The sequence below is a fragment of the Pseudophryne corroboree genome, chromosome 9, assembly GCF_028390025.1.
Source record: "Pseudophryne corroboree isolate aPseCor3 chromosome 9, aPseCor3.hap2, whole genome shotgun sequence".
NCBI lineage: Eukaryota > Metazoa > Chordata > Amphibia > Anura > Myobatrachidae > Pseudophryne > Pseudophryne corroboree.
The window spans coordinates 220,200,175-220,224,427 of NC_086452.1; positions in this window are offsets into that span (position 1 = coordinate 220,200,175).

The following is a 24,253-nucleotide window of genomic DNA, read 5'->3' on the forward strand; positions in this document are numbered from 1 at the left end:
ACCAATATGATGTCCTAGGCAAGATTTTGTCACCTGACCCCTAGCACCTCCGCTAGTTCCGCCTCTGACCCGGCACCCTTTTCCCACTACAATCACCACTCACCCAAAGCAGTCCTCATTTTGGTGTGTTAGTTTAAATAGGAACAGAGCGCACATTCAGCACACAACCCAAAAAGGGGTGTGTTCTTGCTGGGAAGGGGCATGGCCACACAACAGTACCCCCAATTCAAATTACGCCACAAAGTAGTTCAACTTTATTCACATTTATCATGGTGACATAGTGACAGTAAATGAGGTTGAATAAAGACAAAATGTCCATCGAGTTCATCCTGTTTTATAAACCTTGCACTAAACCGAATGTAACTATAGTTTACTATAATGACCCAGATGAAGTTATGTCTTTTTTATTTTTTTAGTCTAGATAACAGCTCTAATTCATGCTTTTTCTAAAACATACTTTCTTTAAATGCAATACCCTTGTATATTTCTATCGGTTAGGAAATTATCTAATCCTAACTGAAAGAAATATACAAGGGTATTGCATTATCATGCGATAGTGTCCCTCATTCACATTACATCACACAGTAGTACCACTTTACCTTATAAACATTACTCCTCACAAAGTGCACAACAAAGAATAGAAACTGAGACTTAACTAGCGCGTCCTTAGCTTCTGCTGGTACTTGTTGTTCCACGTAATCTCGTTACTCACAATGGGGTACCATATAAAAGGGAAAAGGTATGTATATAGTGAAATACTGTTTTAATAGTAAACATATACGACATACAATTAGATAAAATATAATAATAAAAGAATCCAAGATATTGCACAATCCCTTCAAGCAAAATGTGGAGACGGGCTAATTACCAGATGATTCAGAACTGTTGTTTAGACAGTTCTGAAAGCGCATGTAAGATGTAACAGGGGATTTCCGGATAGTCCCACCATGCAGTTCTTACTCGATACCGGTCCTTAACGTCCGTCCCCAGGCTTGTCAGGAAACAACCAACGCGTTTCTACCCCTGGCTGGGGTCTTTATCAAGGTTTTCAAGCTGAATGATTCATTACCCTCTTCATCCTGATATTTAAACATCCATCCTCCAATGAAAATGCTAGGCACCCAGCTGGATCCTATACATCATAATGCACTAAAAGTTCCATGATCCTCTGCCAAAGCGTCCATAGCAACTCCAATCCCCATCCGGTGGGTGGGTCAGTTACCTTGGTAACCTGTTTTTCCTTATAGTACTCCTATTCAAAATTGTGCAGGGAATGAGTGGGCGGGTTCGTCGTTATGGATACCCGTTCGTCCGAGCACTATCTCCTTCCGCGTAATGTTGCGCGACGTCACTTCTGGTCCCGTTGTCATGGGGACCGGCATCTCTGAGTGCTCCGTATTCGCGGCGCCGTGCTCATATCATTGTCAGTCCTTTGGTAGAGATACCAAATTTTAAACGTTCGTTAGAATTCATGTCCAGGGGCTAATTCTATCCTCCATTCACTTATTGTCAGATCACACGATGGAATTCTGGCGTAACGTCACTTCCGGTCCTGTTGTCATGGGAACCGGTAAATCTGATCGTCCAGGCTTTAGGTCCGCATACTGTGTTAAAAAATGCAGATCCTGGCCTCTATGACAATTAACGGGCAATGGGATACCACCATAATAAAAAGATGACATCCAATATTGTAATAAAAGTCCATATTACATTATCCATACCTCCTAAAACATAAAAACGGGTAAGTATAAAGTGCTCATTCACATATAAATCACATGTTAAAATACCACTGATCAAATGACATCCTAAAAAAAAATTTTTATATAAGATTTGGCATCCTAAAAAACTATTAAAGCTATGATAGACAGATTCTAGAGGAACCACTTAACCTCAAAATCTGAATTAATCCCTCCCGGTTTTAAAGTGCCAAACTCATATATCAGCTGCATTTCTTTCTTGGCTAGCTGACTAGAGACATCCTTGCATCTCCAATTGCCTTTGACATGCTTTATTCCACAGAACCGTCTTATGGCTGCGGTACTACTTTGATGTACAATCCTACATCCTATTATGATGATCCTATTATGATGTACAATCCAATCCTATTATGGGCCCTACACACCCGCCGACCCGCCGCCGAGCTGCCCGACGGCGGATACGGCCGACGAGCGACCCGGCGGCGGGGGGGCAGTGACGGGGGGAGTGAAGTTTCTTCACTCCCCCCGTCACCCGGCTGCATTGAAGTGCAGGCAAATATGGACGAGATCGTCCATATTGGCCTGCATGCACAGCCGACGGGAGACCAGCGATGAACGAGCGCGGGGACGCGCATCGTTCATCGCTGGAGCCTCCACACTGAAAGATATGAACGAGTTCTCGTTCATTTATGAACGAGATCGTTCATATCTTTCAAAAAATCGGCATGTGTGTAGGGCCTATATGTGCACTTAGCCACGCAGACCAGCAGGACGCCGCTGTCTGATGGACGTTGTCATCTGCTCCCATTTATTTCCACTTGTCATCTTGCTACCTGGACTACGTAACCTTAGGGTCAGGTCCTGTGCACAGCAACAGCACCGACCAAGAGCTGATTACCACATATTGAAGGACACTATCCATCGATTGCGGTATGATGGTTTGAACTTTTATTTGACCATTTGATATCTTTGAATTGATTGCAGATTCAGTGCAGAATACTTTGTACTGTTATATTTTCTATTATTGTTTTTAGAAGTAAAGGATTGAAGCGCACAAAGTTGTACATCGATATATATACATTATACATACCATTTTATTATTCAGTATTTCATATCAAACATCTACATATTCAAACAGCATTTAGGGCCGAGCGCAGGACCATAAATAATAAGTATTGTCCATAGGCTAGTCACGTAGGTGCAGCAGCTAGCCCAAACATAACGTTACTCGGTGCGCAGTTATACAAACCTATTAGTCGGTAGCACCATTTGAACCTTCAGTTATCCCACAACATATCCAAGTATACATTTTATTCTCAAGTACGGGATAATCTGATACTAAAACAAGGCACCCCCAACTCTGATATATATATATATATATATATATATATATAGATATAGATATAGATATAGATATATATATATATATATATATGAATTAAGATAAGTTTGGAACTGTGTGTAATTCTTTATATTTTTTGTTGTTGTTAGTCTACCTTTCTATCATAGCCAGCATCAATTTTTTCAGACATTTGTGCTGCAGTACTGTAGCTCTCCTGTGGGATAGGACCAGACGTACTAGCCTTTGTTCTCCACATGCATCACTGAGCTTTGGGCACCCATGACATGTTGCTGATTCGCTGGTTGTCTTTCCGGGATGCAGTTAACATCCCGATGCTTAGGATCACCACTGACAGAATGTCAACAGCGTCATCCCGAAGGTCAGAATCATGAGGGTAAGTACTGGATCTAGGGTTAGGCATTATGGGGAGGGTTAGGTTGCGGAGGGGTGTGGTTAGTGTTAGGCTGTGACAGGATATCAACACCATCTCTTCATTCCTTGGACCACTTTGGTAGACACTAGCAACTGCATACTGGGAAGACTCCACAAGACTTTCCGTTTCGGAGATGTTCTTACCCAGTGTAGAAATCACACTGTGCTGGATGCAGTGAATGCAGTCAGCTCCTGGCGCCATGACATCCAAAATGTCATAAAACATTTTAACTACATCAAGCTGATGCTAAAGTAGAAACTCACTGAGGAGACGTGTGAATTCTGCAGGACAGTGGGTGGACGAGCTGTTTTGGTCGGGTACACCCGCTTTGAAGTGGAGCTAAAGCAAGTGACCCCTCCAGAAATTCTGCCTGGTACCCACATTGAGGACATAGACTGTTCACCAGCCCGAAGTCGCCCTTGTGAGTAAACTAACAAATGTCTCTCTTTAAACTGACCCACCTAAATCAATGTCAACTGTTTCTTTTTCAGTTTGTGTTTGGTAATGCTGTAAATGTTATCCCTTCAATCATATGAATATGAGCCACTCTAGCAGAGTAAAGGACATTTCCAAATGTGCGCCCTAGTACCAACAAACATTATAGTTGTGTAAGCAAGGTCATTAGCACATAATGGACAGTGTTTATTATCGTTATTGATGCATATTCATCAATAGGAACATTTATTTGCATTTTTTTTTCCTTAGGTGCTGCATCAAGGAGTAATGCTGGACATACACTTGTGCAATGCCCCGCGACGTGACATCGCGGGGCATCGCACCGGCAGTTCAGGTTCGATTAAATCGCACCTGAACTGCCAAAGTGATTACCATGCGATCATGTGATAGATCGCATGGTAATCATGTGATGGGCATGTCACCGCCAAGTGGGAGTGGCCTCTGGCCACTCCCGGCGGGTGCCCATCGCACATCGCACGGCGATATATCTCATATGGGTTTAAAATCACATGCAATCACACTGCGATGTGAGAAATATTAAGTGCAGCACATAATATATTGAGATGCGATATTCGACCGGCATGCCCGCGCATCGCGTCTCAAGGTATCGAAAATGTGCATACAATCCTTCGATTTCTCTCACAGATGTGGTCGAAATCGAAGGATAGCACTGATTATCTCATAAGTGTATGGGCACCATAAGACTCCTGCTAAAAGGTGGTCGACTGATATGGACAAGGAGGAGGCTAGTGAGTAGAAAACAGAAAAAACACACACAACATTACACACATCCCCACTGATTAGCAGACCTCTATAATATAAATATAATGCCACATAACATTAATTCCATTACCATTGTGACATGTTGCCTCTAACCATTACATAATGCAGTTATCAGTGATTATTTTTACTGTCATACTTAAAACTAGAGATGTGCACCGGAAATTTTTCGGGTTTTGTGTTTTGGCTTTGGATTCGGTTCCGCGGCCGTGTTTTGGATTCGGACGCGTTTTGCCAAAACCTCCCTGAAAATTTTTTGTCGTATTCGGGTGTGTTTTGGATTCGGGTGTTTTTTTACAAAAAACCCTAAAAAACAGCTTAAATCATAGAATTTGGGGGTCATTTTGATCCCATAGTATTATTAACCTCAATAACCATAATTTACACTCATTTTCAGTCTATTCTGAACACCTCACACCTCACAATATTATTTTTAGTCCTAAAATTTGCACCGAGGTCGCTGGATGGCTAAGCTAAGCGACACAAGTGGCTGACACAAACACCTGGCCCATCTAGGAGTGGCACTGCAGTGTCAGACAGGATGGCACTTCAAAAAAATTGTCCCCAAACAGCACATAATGCAAAGAAAAAAAGAGGCGCACCAAGGTCGCTGTGTGACTAAGCTAAGCGACACAAGTGGCCGACACAAACACCTGGCCCATCTAGGAGTGGCACTGCAGTGTCAGACAGGATGGCACTTCAAAAAAATTGTCCCCAAACAGCACATGATGCAAAGAAAAAAAGAGGCGCACCAAGGTCGCTGTGTGACTAAGCTAAGCGACACAAGTGGCCGACACAAACACCTGGCCCATCTAGGAGTGGCACTGCAGTGTCAGACAGGATGGCACTTAAAAAAATAGTCCCCAAACAGCACATGATGCAAAGAAAAATGAAAGAAAAAAGAGGTGCAAGATGGAATTGTCCTTGGGCCCTCCCACCCACCCTTATGTTGTATAAACAGGACATGCACACTTTAACGAACCCATCATTTCAGCGACAGGGTCTGCCACACGACCGTGACTGAAATGACTGGTTGGTTTGGGCCCCCACCAAAAAAGAAGCAATCAATCTCTCCTTGCACAAACTGGCTCTACAGAGGCAAGATGTCCACCTCATCAGTATCCTCCGATTCCTCACCCCTTTCACTGTGTACATCCCACTCCTCACAGATTAATTCGTCCCCACTGGAATCCACCATCTCAGATCCCTGTGTACTTTCTGGAGGCAATTGCTGGTGAATGTCTCCACGGAGGAATTGATTATAATTCATTTTGATGAACATCATCTTCTCCACATTTTCTGGAAGTAACCTCGTACGCCAATTGCTGACAAGGTGAGCGGCTGCACTAAACACTCTTTCGGAGTACACACTGGAGGGAGGGCAACTTAGGTAGAATAAAGCCAGTTTGTGCAAGGGCCTCCAAATTGCCTCTTTTTCCTGCCAGCATATGTACGGACTGTCTGACGTGCCTACTTGGATGCGGTCACTCATATAATCCTCCACCATTCTTTCAATGGTGAGAGAATCATATGCAGTGACAGTAGACGACATGTCAGTAATCGTTGGCAGGTCCTTCAGTCCGGACCAGATGTCAGCACTCGCTCCAGACTGCTCTGCATCACCGCCAGCGGGTGGGCTCGGAATTCTTAGCCTTTTCCTCGCACCCCCAGTTGCGGGAGAATGTGAAGGAGGAGCTGTTGACGGGTCACGTTCCGCTTGACTTGACAATTTTCTCACCAGCAGGTCTTTGAACCTCTGCATACTTGTGTCTGCTGGAAAGAGAGATACAACGTAGGTTTTAAATCTAGGATCGAGCACGGTGGCCAAAATGTAGTGCTCTGATTTCAACAGATTGACCACCCGTGAATCCTGGTTAAGCAAATTAAGGGCTCCATCCACAAGTCCCACATGCCTAGCGGAATCGCTCTGTTTTAGCTCCTCCTTCAATGTCTCCAGCTTTTTCTGCAAAAGCCCGATGAGGGGAATGACCTGACTCAGGCCGGCAGTGTCTGAACTGACTTCACGTGTGGCAAGTTCAAAGGGTTGCAGAACCTTGCACAACGTTGAAATCATTCTCCACTGCGCTTGAGTCAGGTGCATTCCTCCTCCTTTGCCTATATCATGGGCAGATCTATAGGCTTGAATGGCCTTTTGCTGCTCCTCCATCCTCTGAAGCATATAGAGGGTTGAATTCCACCTCGTTACCACCTCTTGCTTCAGATGATGGCAGGGCAGGTTCAGGACTGTTTGCTGGTGCTCCAGTCTTCGGCACGCGGTGGCTGAATGCCGAAAGTGGCCCGCAATTCTTCGGGCCACCGACAGCATCTCTTGCACGCCCCTGTCGTTTTTTTAAAAATTCAGCACCACCAAATTCAATGTATGTGCAAAACATGGGACGTGCTGGAATTTGCCCAGATGTAATGCACGCACAATATTGGTGGCGTTGTCCGATGTCACAAATCCCCAGGAGAGTCCAATTGGGGTAAGCCATTCTGCAATGATGTTCCTCAGTTTCCGTAAGAGGTTGTCAGCTGTGTGCTCTTATGGAAAGCGGTGATACAAAGCGTAGCCTGCCTAGGAACGAGTTGGCGTTTGCGAGATGCTGCTACTGGTGCCGCCGCTGCTGTTCTTGCTGCGGGAGGCAATACATCTACCCAGTGGGCTGTCACAGTCATATAGTCCTGAGTCTGCCCTGCTCCACTTGTCCACATGTCCGTGGTTAAGTGGACATTGGGTACAACTGCATTTTTTAGGACACTGGTAACTCTTTTTCTGAGGTCTGTGTACATTTTCGGTATCGCCTGCCTAGAGAAATGGAACCTAGATGGTATTTGGTACCTGGGACACAGTACCTCAATCAAGTCTCTAGTTGCCTGTGAATTAACGGTGGATACCGGACACACGTTTCTCACCACCCAGGCTGACAAGACCTGAGTTATCCGCTTTGCAGCAGGATGACTGCTGTGATATTTCATCTTCCTCGCAAAGGACTGTTGGACAGTCAATTGCTTACTGGAAGTAGTACAAGTGGTCTTCCGACTTCCCCTCTGGGATGACGAAAGACTCCCAGCATCAACAACAGCAGCGCCAGCAGCAGTAGGCGTTACACTCAAGGATGCATCGGAGGAATCCCAGGCAGGAGAGGACTCGTCAGATTTGCCAGTGACATGGCCTGCAGGACTATTGGCTTTCCTGTGTAAGGAGGAAATTGACACTGAGGGAGTTGGTGGTGTGGTTTGCAGGAGCTTGGTTACAAGAGGTAAGGGATTTACTGGTCAGTGGACTGCTTCAGCTGTCATCCAAAGTTTTTGAACTTGTCACTGACTTATGATGAATGCGCTGCAGGTGACGTATAAGGGAGGATGTTCCGAGGTGGTTAACGTCCTTACCCCTACTTATTACAGCTTGACAAAGGCAACACACGGCTTGACACCTGTTGTCCGCATTTGTGTTGAAATAATTCCACACCGAAGAGCTGATTTTTTTTTGTATTTTGACCAGGCATGTCAATGGCCATATTCGTCCCACGGACAACAGGTGTCTCCCCGGGTGCCTGACTTGAACAAACCACCTCACCATCAGAATCCTCCTTGTCAATTTCCTCCCCAGCGCCAGCAACACCCATATCCTCATCCTGGTGTACTTCAACAGTGACCTCTTCAATTTGACTATCAGGAACTGGACTGCGGGTGCTCCTTCCAGCACTTGCAGGGGGCGTGCAAATGGTGGAAGGCGCAAGCTCTTCCCGTCCAGTGTTGGGAAGGTCAGGCATCGCAACCGACACAATTGGACTCTCCTTGGGGATTTGTGATTTAGAAGAACGCACAGTTCTTTGCTGTGCTTTTGCCAGCTTAAGTCTTTTCATTTTTCTAGCGAGAGGCTGAGTGCTTCCATCCTCATGTGAATCTGAACCACTAGCCATGAACATAGGCCAGGGCCTCAGCCGTTCCTTGCCACTCCGTGTCGTAAATGGCATATTGGCAAGTTTATGCTTCTCATCAGACGCTTTCAATTTTGATTTTTGGGTCATTTTACTGAACCTTTGTTTTTTGGATTTTACATGCTCTCTACTATGACATTGGGCATCGGCCTTGGCAGACGACGTTGATGGCATTTCATCGTCTCGGCCATGACTAGTGGCAGCAGCTTCAGCACGAGGTGGAAGTGGATCTTGATCTTTCCCTATTTTAACCTCCACATTTTTGTTCTCCATTTTTTAATGTGTGGAATTATATGCCAGTATCTATAGCAATGGCCTACTACTATATATACTGCGCACAACTGAAATGCACCACAGGTATGGATGGATAGTATACTTGACGACACAGAGGTAGGTACAGCAGTGGCCTACTGTACCGTAATGCTATATATTATATACTGGTGGTCAGCAAACTGTGCAAAACTGAAATGCACCACAGGTATGGATGGATAGTATACTTGACGACACAGAGGTAGGTACAGCAGTGGCCTACTGTACCGTAATGCTATATATTATATACTGGTGGTCAGCAAACTGTGCAAAACTGAAATGCACCACAGGTATGGATAGATAGTATACTTGACGACACAGAGGTAGGTACAGCAGTGGCCTACTGTACCGTAATGCTATATATTATATACTGGTGGTCAGCAAACTGTGCAAAACTGAAATGCACCACAGGTATGGATGGATAGTATACTTGACGACACAGAGGTAGGTACAGCAGTGGCCTACTGTACCGTAATGCTATATATTATATACTGGTGGTCAGCAAACTGTGCAAAACTGAAATGCACCACAGGTATGGATGGATAGTATACTTGACGACACAGAGGTAGGTACAGCAGTGGCCTACTGTTCCGTAATGCTACATATTATATACTGGTGGTCAGCAAACTGTGCAAAACTGAAATGCACCACAGGTATGGATGGATAGTATACTTGACGACACAGAGGTAGGTACAGCAGTGGCCTACTGTACCGTAATGCTATATCTCCTATATAATAGCCCAGATCTGTGATCTTGTGATTCATTTGCTAATGCTGGGCGGAGTCACAACAGTGGGCGGAGTTAGTCAAATGAGTCACAGATCTGGCCAAATCTATAGGACACTAGGAGCAGCTGCAGAAGCAGATAGTATGGACATGGCACAGGCAGGGGTGCATACCTCCCAGCTTTCACACACACACACACACACACACACACACGCACACACACACACACACACACACACACACAGCGAAAAGGGGGCGTGGCTTCACGGGAGGGCCCCGTTTTCGTCAGTGAGGGGACATGCCCAGCGCTCTGTGAGCTGCTGGCATGCCCCCAGGGGCTGATTATGAGTCCGGGGGGCACAGGGTACTTGAGACAGGGGAGCCCTATCTCATTGCTGTGCCTGCTGTGGGTTGGGGGCGTGGCCTAATCGCGGGGACGCGAGGCCACGCCCCATTATGCAAATTCCGGCATTTTTTATTTTTTATTTTTTTTTATGGAATTTTGGCCCCTCAGCTAGGGCTAAATCCAGAGAAGGTGGTCGCTCCCCCTACACACCCGCACAGGCAGAAGAAAGCAGGGAGACTGCTGCCTCCCTGTAACACCACAGACCTGCCAATACGCAGCAGCGTGTGCTGACTGTAGCACAATGCTGCCGCTGTTGCTGGCAGGACGGGGGAGCTTCTGAGCTGGGACAGAGCTACTCGAGCCGGGAGGGCCCCTAAAACTGTGGGGCCAACAATACGTACCGCCTGCCCTCCCCCCCCCCCCCTTAATCCGGCTCTGCTGCTGGAACCCCCCCTTAATCCGTACCCCCTGATGCCCCCTCTCCCTCTGTCTCCACTATTCACCGCTGCTCTGCTAAGCAGAACAGCGAGTACAGGAGCTTTCCAACTGCCCCCCCCCCCCCACCGCAGGACACTGCGACCCGCGGGTGGGACAGCGGGACAGACCCCAAAAAATGGGACTGTCCCGCGAAAATTGGGACATTTGGGAGGTATGGGGGTGTGTGAGGGGGTATGCCATACTTGACCCCCACATCAGCATACTCAGCAGGGTCTCTCTGGCGGGGAGGAGCGTCACATTCTGGCACACTCCACGCTTCTTAGCTGTAGTTTTGTGGGTCACCAGCCGCTGTGCACTTTCCGTACTGCCTCTGTTATCTCCAGCCCCGGCAACCCCACCGCTAGCTGCAGCGCTGCCACCCGCAGTGAGTTGCGCCCATCTCCTTCACACACTTTAGCCGGCGGGTAGCGCTGCAGAAGTCCGCGCTGCTTGCAGGCTCTGACCCCCTCCTCCCTCCAGCATCAGCGTCTCCTGGGAGCTAACCAGTCACTCCCAGTCTCCCCTTACCATAGTGCCCAGCAGCCGTGAGGTCCGCGCCACGTGCATGCTATGACCCCCTCCTCCCTCCAGCCGCAGCATCTCCTGGGGGCTAACCAGTCACTCCCAGTCTCACCTTACCACAGTGCCCGGCAGCTGCGCGAGGTCTGCGGTGTGTGACTGAGGAGGGGGGGGAGTGATGTGGACGGGCAGAGGAAGCAGGAATACAGCCTAAGAGAGTCAGCCATGCCAAGTCTCCACCAGCAGCAGATGCCAACAGGTTGGAGTGGAACAGCAGCAGCCAGTAGCAGTGACTCCGGTAAGACACATCTGTCTGTCACCACTGTTCTGTCCCTAATACCAATCTCTCCCGTGCCCTGTGTTCTGTCATGTCCCTGTCACCCCTGGCCTTGACCTGCCACCCTTATCCTGGCCCTTTCACCCTTATCCTGGCCCTTTCACCCTTATCCTGGCCCTGTCACCCTTATGCTGGCCCTGCTACCCCTATCCTGGCCCTGTCACCCCTGTGCTTGCCCTGTCAACCCTATACTGGCCCTGTCACCCCTGTCCTGGTCCTGCCGCCCCTACACTGACCCTGTCACCCCTATCCTGTCCCTGTCATTTCTGTCCTGGCCCCGTCACCCCTGTCCTGGCCCCGTCACCCCTGTTCTGACCCTGTCACCCCTGTCCTGGCCCAGTCAACCCTGTTCTGACCCTGTCACCCCTGTCCTGGCCCTGTTACTGCATACCCTCCAACTACCTTTTTGGCAGGTACAGTACCCGCAGCACCTCCAGACCTCTCCCCAATGCACCACACCTCCACACCTTCCCCCTCCACCACATGCGGCACTCCACCCCTCCCCCACATGCTGTGCCTCCAGACCCCCTACACCACCCGCGGCTCCCACTCCTCCACCCCTTCACCACCCCCAGCAATCTCCAGGCCCCCTCCACCATTCACCCCCCTTATATGTCTCCCCCACACCTGCCCCCCTCCACCCGCAGCATCTGCAGACACCCTCCTCCATCCGCGGTCCCCCCCTCACCCACCCCTCCCCCACCAATGGCACCCCCGCACCTGCCCCACCACCACCTGCAGCACCTCCGGACCTCCTTCCCCATCTGCCGCAACACCCGTACCTGCCCCTCCCCTAACCATGGCGCCTACGGACCCCTACCCCACCAGTGGCACTCCCGCCCCTTCCCATCCCACAGCACCTCCGGAACCCTTCACCCATCTGCAACATCCCCACACCTGACCCTCCCCCACCCATGGCACCCCTGCCCCTCCCCCACCTGCAGTGCCTCCGGACCCCTCCCCCATCTGCATCCCCCACTCCTCTGCCCCTCCCCCACCCGCAGCACCTCCCAACCCTTTCCCATCCGGGCCCCACCCCCACTTCCGCCCCTCCTCCATCCGCAGCATCTACAGACACCATCCTCAGTACCCCCCGCACCCGCTACATTCTGTACATTGTGGCCTGCAGGTGCTGTTCACGCCGTCGCAAGGGGCTGCGCCTCCTTCACCATCGCACACACTTTCATTGTGCAATATTTAACCACTAACAAAGGAATGCAGGTGATACTCCATATAACACAAATATTGAACCCCAGAAAGGCATGCAAGGGTTAAGGGGGCGTAGCCCCTTGCGACGGTGTGAAGAGCGCCCGTAGGGCGCGATGAAGCACCTAGTATTATATACTGGTGGTCAGCAAACTGTGCAAAACTGAAATGCACCACAGGTATGGATGGATAGTATACTTGACGACACAGAGGTAGGTACAGCAGTGGCCTACTGTTCCGTAATGCTACATATTATATACTGGTGGTCAGCAAACTGTGCAAAACTGAAATGCACCACAGGTATGGATGGATAGTATACTTGACGACACAGAGGTAGGTACAGCAGTGGCCTACTGTACCGTAATGCTATATATTATATACTGGTGGTCAGCAAACTGTGCAAAACTGAAATGCACCACAGGTATGGATGGATAGTATACTTGACGACACAGAGGTAGGTACAGCAGTGGCCTACTGTACCGTAATGCTATATATTATATACTGGTGGTCAGCAAACTGTGCAAAACTGAAATGCACCACAGGTATGGATGGATAGTATACTTGACGACACAGAGGTAGGTACAGCAGTGGCCTACTGTACCGTAATGCTATATATTATATACTGGTGGTCAGCAAACTGTGCAAAACTGAAATGCACCACAGGTATGGATGGATAGTATACTTGACGACACAGAGGTAGGTACAGCAGTGGCCTACTGTTCCGTAATGCTATATATTATATACTGGTGGTCAGCAAACTGTGCAAAACTGAAATGCACCACAGGTATGGATGGATAGTATACTTGACGACACAGAGGTAGGTACAGCAGTGGCCTACTATACCGTAATGCTATATATTATATACTGGTGGTCAGCAAACTGTGCAAAACTGAAATGCACCACAGGTATGGATGGATAGTATACTTGACGACACAGAGGTAGGTACAGCAGTGGCCTACTGTACCATAATGCTATATATTATATACTGGTGGTCAGCAAACTGTGCAAAACTGAAATGCACCACAGGTATGGATGGATAGTATACTTGACGACACAGAGGTAGGTACAGCAGTGGCCTTCTGTACCGTACTCCTATATATTATATACTGGTGGTCAGCAAAATTATGCACTGTACTCCTACTATATACTATAATGCAGCACAGATATGGAGTGTTTTTCAGGCAGACAAGTTAACGTATACTTGTGGTCACTGGTTAGCAAAACTCTGCACTGTACTCCTCCTATATAATATTATACTGGTGGTCCCCAGTCCCCACAATAAAGCAGTGTGAGCACAGATATATGCAGCACACTGAGCACAGATATGGAGTGTTTTTCAGGCAGACAACGTATACTGGTGGTCACTGTCAGCAAAACTCTGCACTGTACTCCTCCTATATAATACAGCTGCTCCCCAGTCCCCACAATTAAGCAGTGTGAGCACAGATATATGCAGCACACTGAGCACAGATAAGGAGCGTTTTTTTCAGGCAGAGAACGGATAAAACTGGTGGTCACTGATCAGCAAAACTCTGCACTGTACTCCTCCTATATTAATAATACAGCTGCTCCCCAGTCCCCACAATTAAGATATAAGCAAGCACAAATATTTGCATCAACAATGAATAAACGGAGAGGATGCCAGCCACGTCCTCTCCCTAACATTTCCAATGCACGAGTGAAAATAGCGGCGACGCGCGGCTGCTTATATAGAATCCGAATCTCGCGAGAATCCGACAGCGGGATGATCACGTTCGGGCGCGCTCGGGTTAACCGAGCCATACGGGAGAATCCGAGTATGCCTCGGACCCGTGTAAAATGGTTGAAGTTCGGGGGGGTTCGGTTTCCGAGGAACCGAACCCGCTCATCACTACTTAAAACACACTTATATGTTAAGTTTTTTGTAAATGAAAATAACCCATAAAAAGCCATTAAAACCCATGCATACATTGTGGTGTTTATAATAATTTAAATGAGTCCCTACTGTATGCACCAGTGTTCAAGCATGGATAGTAACAGTATTCTTTGTACAGTACTTTAACCATTATTTTCCTCTTTTCAGGTCCTTGTCATGTTCGGAAACCTCTGCTGCTTGCCCCACCAACTGAGCCTGTCGACCCGGCCAGAACTTTTGGCCTGGTGGCTTATTCAGATGAGAATAATGAAACAATTATCCTGACCCTTAGAGCCACCAGTCCCCAGCCCAGTGACCCAGCAGCAGGCACCCACACAGGCCACACCTCGACCTGCCACCCCAAGTATCGAGGATCTGTCACAGCCCCTTGACAGCTTCTGACACCGACAGATGGTATGTATGGACAGGGAAACCAGGCAAAGGGATGCCATCACCCATCAGCTGTGCAAGCTGAACCGGACCACCACAGTGGCTCAAGAAACCCACACAAGCATGTTTGAAATGACACAGGCCATCCGGGAGCATACGGGAGCATACACAGGCCCTCATCAGCCTGCAAAGGGAGACGATGTCCCAAAGGGCTGCAAGGGATGCTCTGTTCGCCTCTACAGTGAGCTCCCAAATCATCAGCCTCCAATTGCATCACCGGTGACTCCCCCTAGGCACAGTGCATGCACGCGGGAAGTTGCACCTAAAGGGACAGGCAAGGGCAGAAGCAGTTCCGCCTCTAAGTAGAAATTAATTTTGTTGTATTCTGCTGTGTTTGTTTTTTTTTATTTAATGTTCAGTAAACGGTTTAAAAAATATTTGTGGCTGTCTTTATTTTTAAAGTAAGTTAAGTTTTTTGTGTAAACTGTTTTTTTATTTATTGTATATGTGAGTACACAATTAAGGGAGTACATTATTGTAAATAGATTTTTTAACACTTACACTATTTAGTGTATCCAGGCTCTAAGTCCACCATGTAAAGGGCGACAGTCATTAGGTTGATCACTTATGGTAGACATGCATTAGGTCGACATAGACAAAAGGTTGACATGGTTAATAGGACAACATGTAAAAGGTGGACAGTGCTTATGGTCAACAGGTACAAAGGTCGATAGGTGCAAGTGGTTGACACACATATGGATGACACACATATGGTCAACACAGTTTTTTGGGTTATTTTAGCACTTTAATCAGCTTTATCATACCTTACCATCCAAGTGGACTGCTATTGGGAATACTAACCTTGCCTGAAGCATGCAAGGGGATGCTGTACACTAATTGGGGTTCCACGTGCTGTGATGGAAAAATGACCCCCCCCCCCAAAAAAAAACAACAACCCTGAGGTGTCGACCTTTTTGTGTCAACATTTTTCCATGTTGACCTTTTCATGTGTCGACTTTTGACCTGCATGTTGACCAATAGTGGTCAACCTAATAACTGTTGACCTTTCTAATGTAGATCTGGTGATCCATACCCCCTATTTTGGGGGTACATTATGGGTAATGGGTTTGGGTAATGGCACTGGCATCATAAAGTGGGTGCGGGGGGTGCGGCCCGCTCCTGTTCAGTGACATTACGTGCAGCAACCCGGCTTATGTCACTGTGTAGGAGAAGGCAACAGAGACACGCTAGTCTCCAGGGGCAGCCTGCACTTCCCGGACCCCCGGAGTGACAAAAAATGCGGGTCGGGGCGCGAAGCCACACCCCACCCGTGAAGCAACACCCACTCCAGAGGGTCACTTTAGTAGCCACGCCCCCTCCCGCGAAGCCACGCTTCTTTCATTGCCGCGGCCGCACCGAGTGTAGAAGAGGTGAGTGACGCCTCTGGGTAATGGGTTTTTAACATAATACTTGTAGATACAGTATTTATGGATTCATTTTTTGCAAATGCATTTGTAAACTTAGATATGTTTTTAGATAATGTTTAATTATTTTAAATGGTCTTTTACAGTGTTTTTTACATTTTTTTATATTTTTAAGCAAAGTGTCACATTTAACTCACTTATCTGAACCTGATCTATTTTTTTGCAATTTTTTTAGTATGGTATTAAGCCCAATTACAGTACATTGGGCGAGTTGCATGTAGAAAATGGGAAAACATCTGGATGCAAGTTTGTCCTTTGCTAGTTGCAGGATTTTGAAAAACATGCAAGCTTGCATGTATTCGCACCCTATTACTCTGGCCAAGTTCTAAAAATGTGCAAGTTTTGTGGTAAACACGCACATTTACTGAACTTGCACCCTATTACATATAGGGGGTCATTCCGAGTTGATCGCTCGCTGGCTACTTTTAGCAACCGTGCAAACGCATTGTCGCCGCCCACTGGGGAGTGTATTTTCGCTTTGCAGAGTGCGAACGCTTGTACAGCAGAGCGAGAAGGAAAATGAGGCTGCGCTGTTAGAGGAAAGAACAGTACCATTCACTATGTGTATAACTTTTAAAAACAATTTATTAAAACAATAATAACTCTTTAAAAAGCAGTATTATGTGCAAGATAAGCCAATTATAAGCAGGAAATGATTTAGCCAATTATATAGGATGGATAGAGTTTACCCCTGGAGGTGATTCAGGACTGATGTTTTGTATTCTCTAGGATCCGTTCCACATTTTGCCCATAGATATTATGTCCAGTAAGATTCCACTGTAGAGAGTCCCTTTCAGATGGTATTGTAGAGAGTCCAAATTAGAATTCCATATGCCGCTAGAGGGTTGGTGCAAAATCCCATGTATGGTGGGTACCTCATGCGTTGCGGAGATAGGATGGTGCCTCTCTAGGACTCCACTGGATGTCTGGTACGTGATATGGGCTGGTTCGGGTCCGGTTCAAGGTTGTCCTGTTCCAAGGGTAAATGCCTGACGCGTTTCGCTGCATAAACCTTGCAGCTTTTTCAAAGGTATCTTTGAAAAAGCTGCAAGGTTTATGCATCAGGTACCCACCATACATGGGATTTTGCACCAACCCTCTAGCGGCATATGGCGTTCTAATTTGGACTCTCTACAATACCATCTGAAAGGGACTCTCTACAGTGGAATCTTACTGGACATAATATCTATGGGCAAAATGTGGAACGGATCCTAGAGAATACAAAACATCAGTCCTGAATCACCTCCAGGGGTAAACTCTATTCATCCTATATAATTGGCTAAATCATGTCCTGCTTATAATTGGCTTATCTTGCACATAATACTGCTTTTTAAAGAGTTATTACTGTTTTAATAAATTGTTTTTAAAAGTTATACACATAGTGAATGGTACTGTTCTTTCCTCTAACAGCGCAGCCTCATTTTCCTTCTCTATTGCTACCATACAGGGAGTGACTTCCCTAAAAATTGGCTGCTGCTTAGCTAAGCACCTCGCCTCATAGTGCCCGAATACCCTAGGGTACTTTTTTTCCCCCCATCTCTACATTGGGCAGCAGAGCGCCTGCAAAATCATTTTGTGCAAAACAAGACCAGCCCTGTAGTTACTCTTCATGTGCGTTGATTCTAATGACGGAGGGACGGCTTTTGACATCACACACCCACCCAGCGTTCGCCCAGCCATGCCTGCATTTTTCCAGTCACGGTCAGTTGACACCCAGAAACGCCAACTTCATGTCAATCTTCCTGCGTTCAGCCGTGCGACTGGAATCTTCGTTAAACTCTGTGCAAACCCACGATGCTCATTGTACCCGTACGATGCGCCTGCGCATTGCGGTGCATACGCATGCACAGAAATGCAGATTTTTAGCCTGATAGCTGCGCTGCAAACAACGGCAGCTAGCGGACAACTCGGAATGACCCCCATAGCCCAAAATATCTATTGTCCAAGAATATATTCATGTATGTTGTTAATATGGGTGGTCTTCAGTATGCCGAATGTCGGGATCCCGGCGCACAGTATACCGGCGCCGGAATCCCGACACCCGGCATACCGACAGCTATTCTCCCTCGTGGGGGTCCACGACCCCCCTGGAGGGAGAATAAAATAGTGTGGCACGCATAGCGCGCCACCGTGCCCGCAAGGGGCTCCTTTGCGCTCGCCCCGCTGTCGGTATGCCGGCGGTTGGGCTCCCGGCGCCGGTATGCTGGTCGCCGGGAGCCCGAGCACCGGCATACCGTTCTACACCCGTTAATATACTGTACTGCTTACAGTAATACATATGTATTGTGAGAAGGATCACATACATTGGGTGAAACTACAAAAGAACATTTTTATTTCTCCACATTTCCACAGAAAGGAAGTTCTTTGCAGAATGTCAGGATTTAACAAGCAAGTCACAGGACATACCACAGGTCACAGCAGGTCTTTACAAATGGTGTAGAATCTTCCAGAGACCAGTAAGTTCCAGTAGCCCTAACACTAACCACTTCCTGGCCTATCACCTGGCCAGCTTGTCCAGCATCAGGAGCCCTGTCTCTTGTGTCTAATCAATGCCTTTTAAAAACAAACTGACAGGTGTCTGCAATCAGGCTTGCTGCTTCAAACTTAACAACATCTAATACCTGGCCTGGATTCTTTCCAACCACACCCTACTGTTCTGTATCCATGCCAGGCATGTTCATAGTGACCCTGTCAGAGTATGTGCAATACTTCATTGCCTATGTGGATTAGTTTCTACCATACATCCTTGCAGAACCTGCCATGTACGGCACATTTTACACACTTCAACATATAATTTAGTTATTCCAAGGTAAATTTAAAATGTGGAAAATCAGCACTATTTGGTAATGCATTTATATATAGATAATGAATAATCTACAAATGCAGAACAGTAATAAAATGTATTAAAAATACTATAAATCTATGCTTTGCATGTATGCTATAATACAAGCATTGCAGAAAATGCAAACAAAACAAGACATTGAGTTGGATGTTAACAGGGTTGAGCGATATTTTGCTACCGTTCCCATGTGTTACACTATTAGGGCAGGCTGTACTAACCTATGGCAGTACATTCCGCCACACTTCGAGTTGATACTAATTGCATATGTACTAACATATGGGATTACTATCGTAAAGGACAGCTCTTCCAATAGGACTTCTGGGATTTTGCCCCAGGAGTGCCTCGGCATATGTACGGCGGCTACGGGCGTTGCTGGGAGGGATCCGATTGGACCCCTCTCAGAGCACAATGTGAAAAGGAGTCCATATGCTTTTATAGGGTAACACCACACAAAGATGGTGTTAATCACTGCACTGTGCCTGGCAAAGTACAGTACATATGGGAAATGCGGCCAAAGTCTTTTCTCCAAGGAAATGCGCAAAAGACATCCCTTTAGTGCATCCCACACTGTGTATGCACAGAGGTGCAGTTACGATTGAGATACGTTGTGTGAAATATATTGGAGATGTATTGGGCATTCATGGGCGGTTACTGGGAGGTTGCTATTCAGATGCATATGGATGCTCTGTCTTATCGGCATGTTATGAGAGTATTGCAGGTATGGTGCTGACCTGGTTGCAGACACTTAATCACTGGCATTGGAGATTCTGCACCTAGCATGAGACTGGGGCAAGTTTCAATGGTGAGACCATTGGCTGCATCTAAAGATGCTCAAAGTGAGTATCTCAGTCTTTGTACATTCAGACACATATGTACACAGGGGAAGGGCTGATAGTAGCGTTCACATAAAGTTGCAGATGTGACTATGGCAAAAGACGTTAAATCGGTTGCAGCAGCATAGAATTCAGAATCAGCCCCATAATGTTTATACTGTAGACCTGTTATAATTCTCCTCTCTCCTTCACCTGTCTTCTCTCCTGCACATTGTCCTTCTGCACATTGTCCTTCTCACTTTTCTTTTGACAGGTTTTTTTTTTTGTGTAAGCACCCAGGAACCTACTGCTTTGAATTGTGTTGAATAAAAGCAAGTGAAGCTGCACATCCAACCAAACGAGCTTGACATGCACTTGTTAATTAGCATTTTTGCTTGCAATCAGAAGGTCACTGAATCGATCAAACAATGTTCAGGAACACTGTGACACAACAGAAAACAAGTATAACCATGAGTGTGTATGTGAATGTTAGAAACTATTGATTACATTGCCAGACCTTTTATATACATTATACCAGGTTTAAAAAACTAGTAAATGCATGGAATTCCATATCAGTGGGTATTAGAAATGTGCGCCAACCCCATGTTTTGATTTTGATTCTAGTTCATCATCAGGTTTTGGTTTTGCCAATTCTACCCTCACTGGTTTTGGATCTGTATTATTTTCGGAGAAAACCCCCCAGCTAAGATCACATAATTTTGGCCTTATTTGTTGTTCCTACAGTATTATTATCCTCAATGGCATTCATTACCAGTCATTTTCATTCAGTTGTGACCACTTGACAGCTCACAATATTGTTTTCATCCAATTTAGGCCAAAAGGTTGCACCAAGCTAGCTGGCTGACTAAGTTAAGTGACAGCAGTGGGCAGCACAAACACATGACTGTTCAACTTCAAACATAGCACATCTGGGAAACAGGTGGCACTGCAGTGGCAGATAGGATGGCAGTTTAACAAGCTATATGAGAAGGAGGAAGGGAGAAATCAATGGGGGCATTGAGGGCGGTATTGAACATTCTACTTTTATTGCCTTTTCTTTCCTCAGTTTCTGTAAAATGCTACGGCTCACACAAGTCACTTTCAATTAATCAATCAATCAATCAATCATTCTGGTGTTCTGTTAGGGCCTTTTCTCTCCTCAGTTGCTAAAAATAGTCCTTTAAAAAAAAATTGAAAAGGACATGCATAGTTTAACCAACCAAGCACTTCAGCTACAAGAACTGACACTTTTGTGGCTGAAGTGCTTGGTTTGTTTGGTCCCCCACAAAATAAACCACCAATGGACAGCTAACAGTGTTGGCACTCATGGGCTTAAGGCAGCTAACAAAAATAACTAAAAGAAAAGCAGTGCAAGATGGAATTGTCCTTCTGCCCTCCCACCCACGCTTATGTTTTATATTAAAAAGGACATACACAGTTTAACAATGAAGCACTTCAGTAGCAGAGACTGCCCCTTTTGTTCATGGTTTGTTTGGGCCCCCACAAAACAATATTTTGGGAGGACGACCTCCTATAACAAATGAGGAGGTTGATGATGAGGGTTTTAATTACAACAAATTTTTATCATTTTGTAAAATAAGTTTCATAAACTCATCACAAATAAAGTAACATTGAGGAGGTGCCTAGACGGTTAACATCCCTACCTCTACTAACTTTGGCCTCACAGCGGATGATCAGGTCCTAACTGCGCATGTGTATGCACCACAATGCGCACACGTGGCGGACAACAACAACGGGCATTGATGGTCAGCGACGGAATGGTGTGAAAAATCCGATCGCATGGGCATTCACAAGCTGATTGACAGGAAGAGGCCGTTTGTGGGTGCAACTGAGCGTTTACAGGGAGTGTCCGGAAAAACGCAGGTGTTACTAAGCCTTTTCACGGAGAGTGCCTGACATCAGCTCCTGCCCAGATCAACCTGTTCTCATCGCACTGGAGGAGTAAGTCCTGGGTTGCGCACAGACTGCATAAAGTGAATTTTTGCATCTCTGCATACACATGCAATCGCACACTTGCACGTTGAATGTACACTCCCCCTGGAGGTGGCGACTTTCTGATCGCAGGACAGCAAAATTAGCAGCCCAGCGATCAGATCTGAATTACCCCCATTGTCAGGATTTGGGTAAAAATAATCCCACACCCAAGAGGTGGCTTTTTTGTCACAGGCAAGAACTGCTGCCACTGGTGGCTGACTTACACAAACAACATCATCAACATCTTCTGTAGAGTTAGATAGTACACAAATATCCCTGCATCCTGTTCTACAGTAGCATCCTCAATTTGTATTACAGTATATCATCATCATCACCACCATTTTTACTTGTACTGCTCATCCCCACATTTACAGATGGTACAGTCTGAGAAATGTCAGACACACATAGCTAATGTGGATACTCCAAGACTCTCCTCAGTTATTCATGTTCTTCAACCTTAGTGTTCATTTTTTGGGCACTGATTTACCGGTTTCTAATGTGACACCTCTAAACCATTTTTTAACAGTATGAATGATGATGATTTTAGGAGCACTTTCCTAAACTGTCTGCACCCTGAACTACCTTTACTAGATGTTGTAGTACTATCATGACTGGCAGCAGCAACAAAACTAGTACTTATTTGCTGCTCCTGCTCTTCTATGCACTAGTCGTGATCCATATTGACTCACTGTGAATGCAGTGGGGTACAGCACCCTACTGCACACACAAGTTGCACAATTTTTTTTAGTATTTATTTATTTTAACGTTTTTCGCAAATTACAACTTACACTGCAGACTCACAGTGCTTTTATTTATGTGAAGTGAAATCAGTGGGGTACAGCACCTACAGCGCACACAAGTTGTTACAAAAAAAATAGTATTCGTTTACTTGAACGTTTTTAGCAAATGGCAGCTCAGACTGTGGACTCACAGTGCTTATATTTATGTGAAGTGAATGATATAGTGGAGTACAGCACACACAAGATGTACAAAAAAGACTATAATTTATATTTGTTTGAAGCTTTTTTGCAAATGACAACTCACACTGTGGACTCAGAGTGCTTATATTTCTGAGAACACTGTTGGACACGCCACCTACACTACACATCAGGTGTACAAAATATATATTTGCATTGGGCTGCAGCTGCACAGCGGGGAGTTACAAAAAAATACAACACCTGTGTGACACTTACGAAGCATCTTGTATGAGAACTTGCTTCCAGCACTGTTATTAGCTGCAGTTATTGGGCTTTTAGGATTGTCACACTGATAGGCATAACGTTTCTAAGTGGAGCTGGTAGTTTTCATTAATGCAAGACATGGCAGTGAGTAATCTAGTGTGCAGGTGTTGTAGCCACCTTTCCCTGGCAGCAGCATTCTGGGTTTCCAGTGCCATAAAAATAAATTTATTTTTTATTATGGTGACATGTAATGCCAGTATGTGACCATTTAACTTGTCTGTAGCTTTGGAAATAGTTTATATAGCTGAACTAAGAGGAAATTAAAGTAGTGCAGTGACGAAGCTAGCGAGTAATGGGCCCAGGAGCAGCCATATGCATAGGTACAGTAGATACTGCAGATAGATGGCATTCCAGCTAAGTGTTTTAGTGGGGAGCCATACCCTGCCCAATTTTAAAGTACTAAAATGCTCCCTACCCTTATGTGTGCTGCTGATCGCACATTGGGGGTAATTCTGAGTTGATCGCAGCAGGAACTTTGTTAGCAGTTGGGCAAAACCATGGCTCTCATTCCGAGTTGTTCGCTCGCAAGCTGCTTTTAGCATCTTTGCACACGCTAAGCCGCCGCCTACTGGGAGTGAATCTTAGCATAGTAGATTTGCGAACGAAAGATTAGCAGATTTGCGAATAGACAGTTCTTAGCAGTTTCTGAGTAGCTCCAGACTTACTCCTACACTGCGATCAGTTCAGTCAGTTTCGTTCCTGGTTTGACGTCACAAACACACCCAGCGTTCGCCCAGACACTCCCCCGTTTCTCCAGCCACTCCCGCGTTTTTCCCAGAAACGGCAGTGTTTTTGTTCGCACACTCCCATAAAACGTCCAGTTTCCGCCCAGAAACACCCACTTCCTGTCAATCACATTACGATCACCAGAACGAAGAAAAAACCTTGTTATGTCGTGAGTAAAATACCTAACTGCATAGCAAATTTACTTGGCGCAGTCGCACTGCGGACATTGCGCATGCGCATTAGCGACTAATCGATCCGTTGCGGAAAAAAATAACGAGCGAACAACTCGGAATGACCACC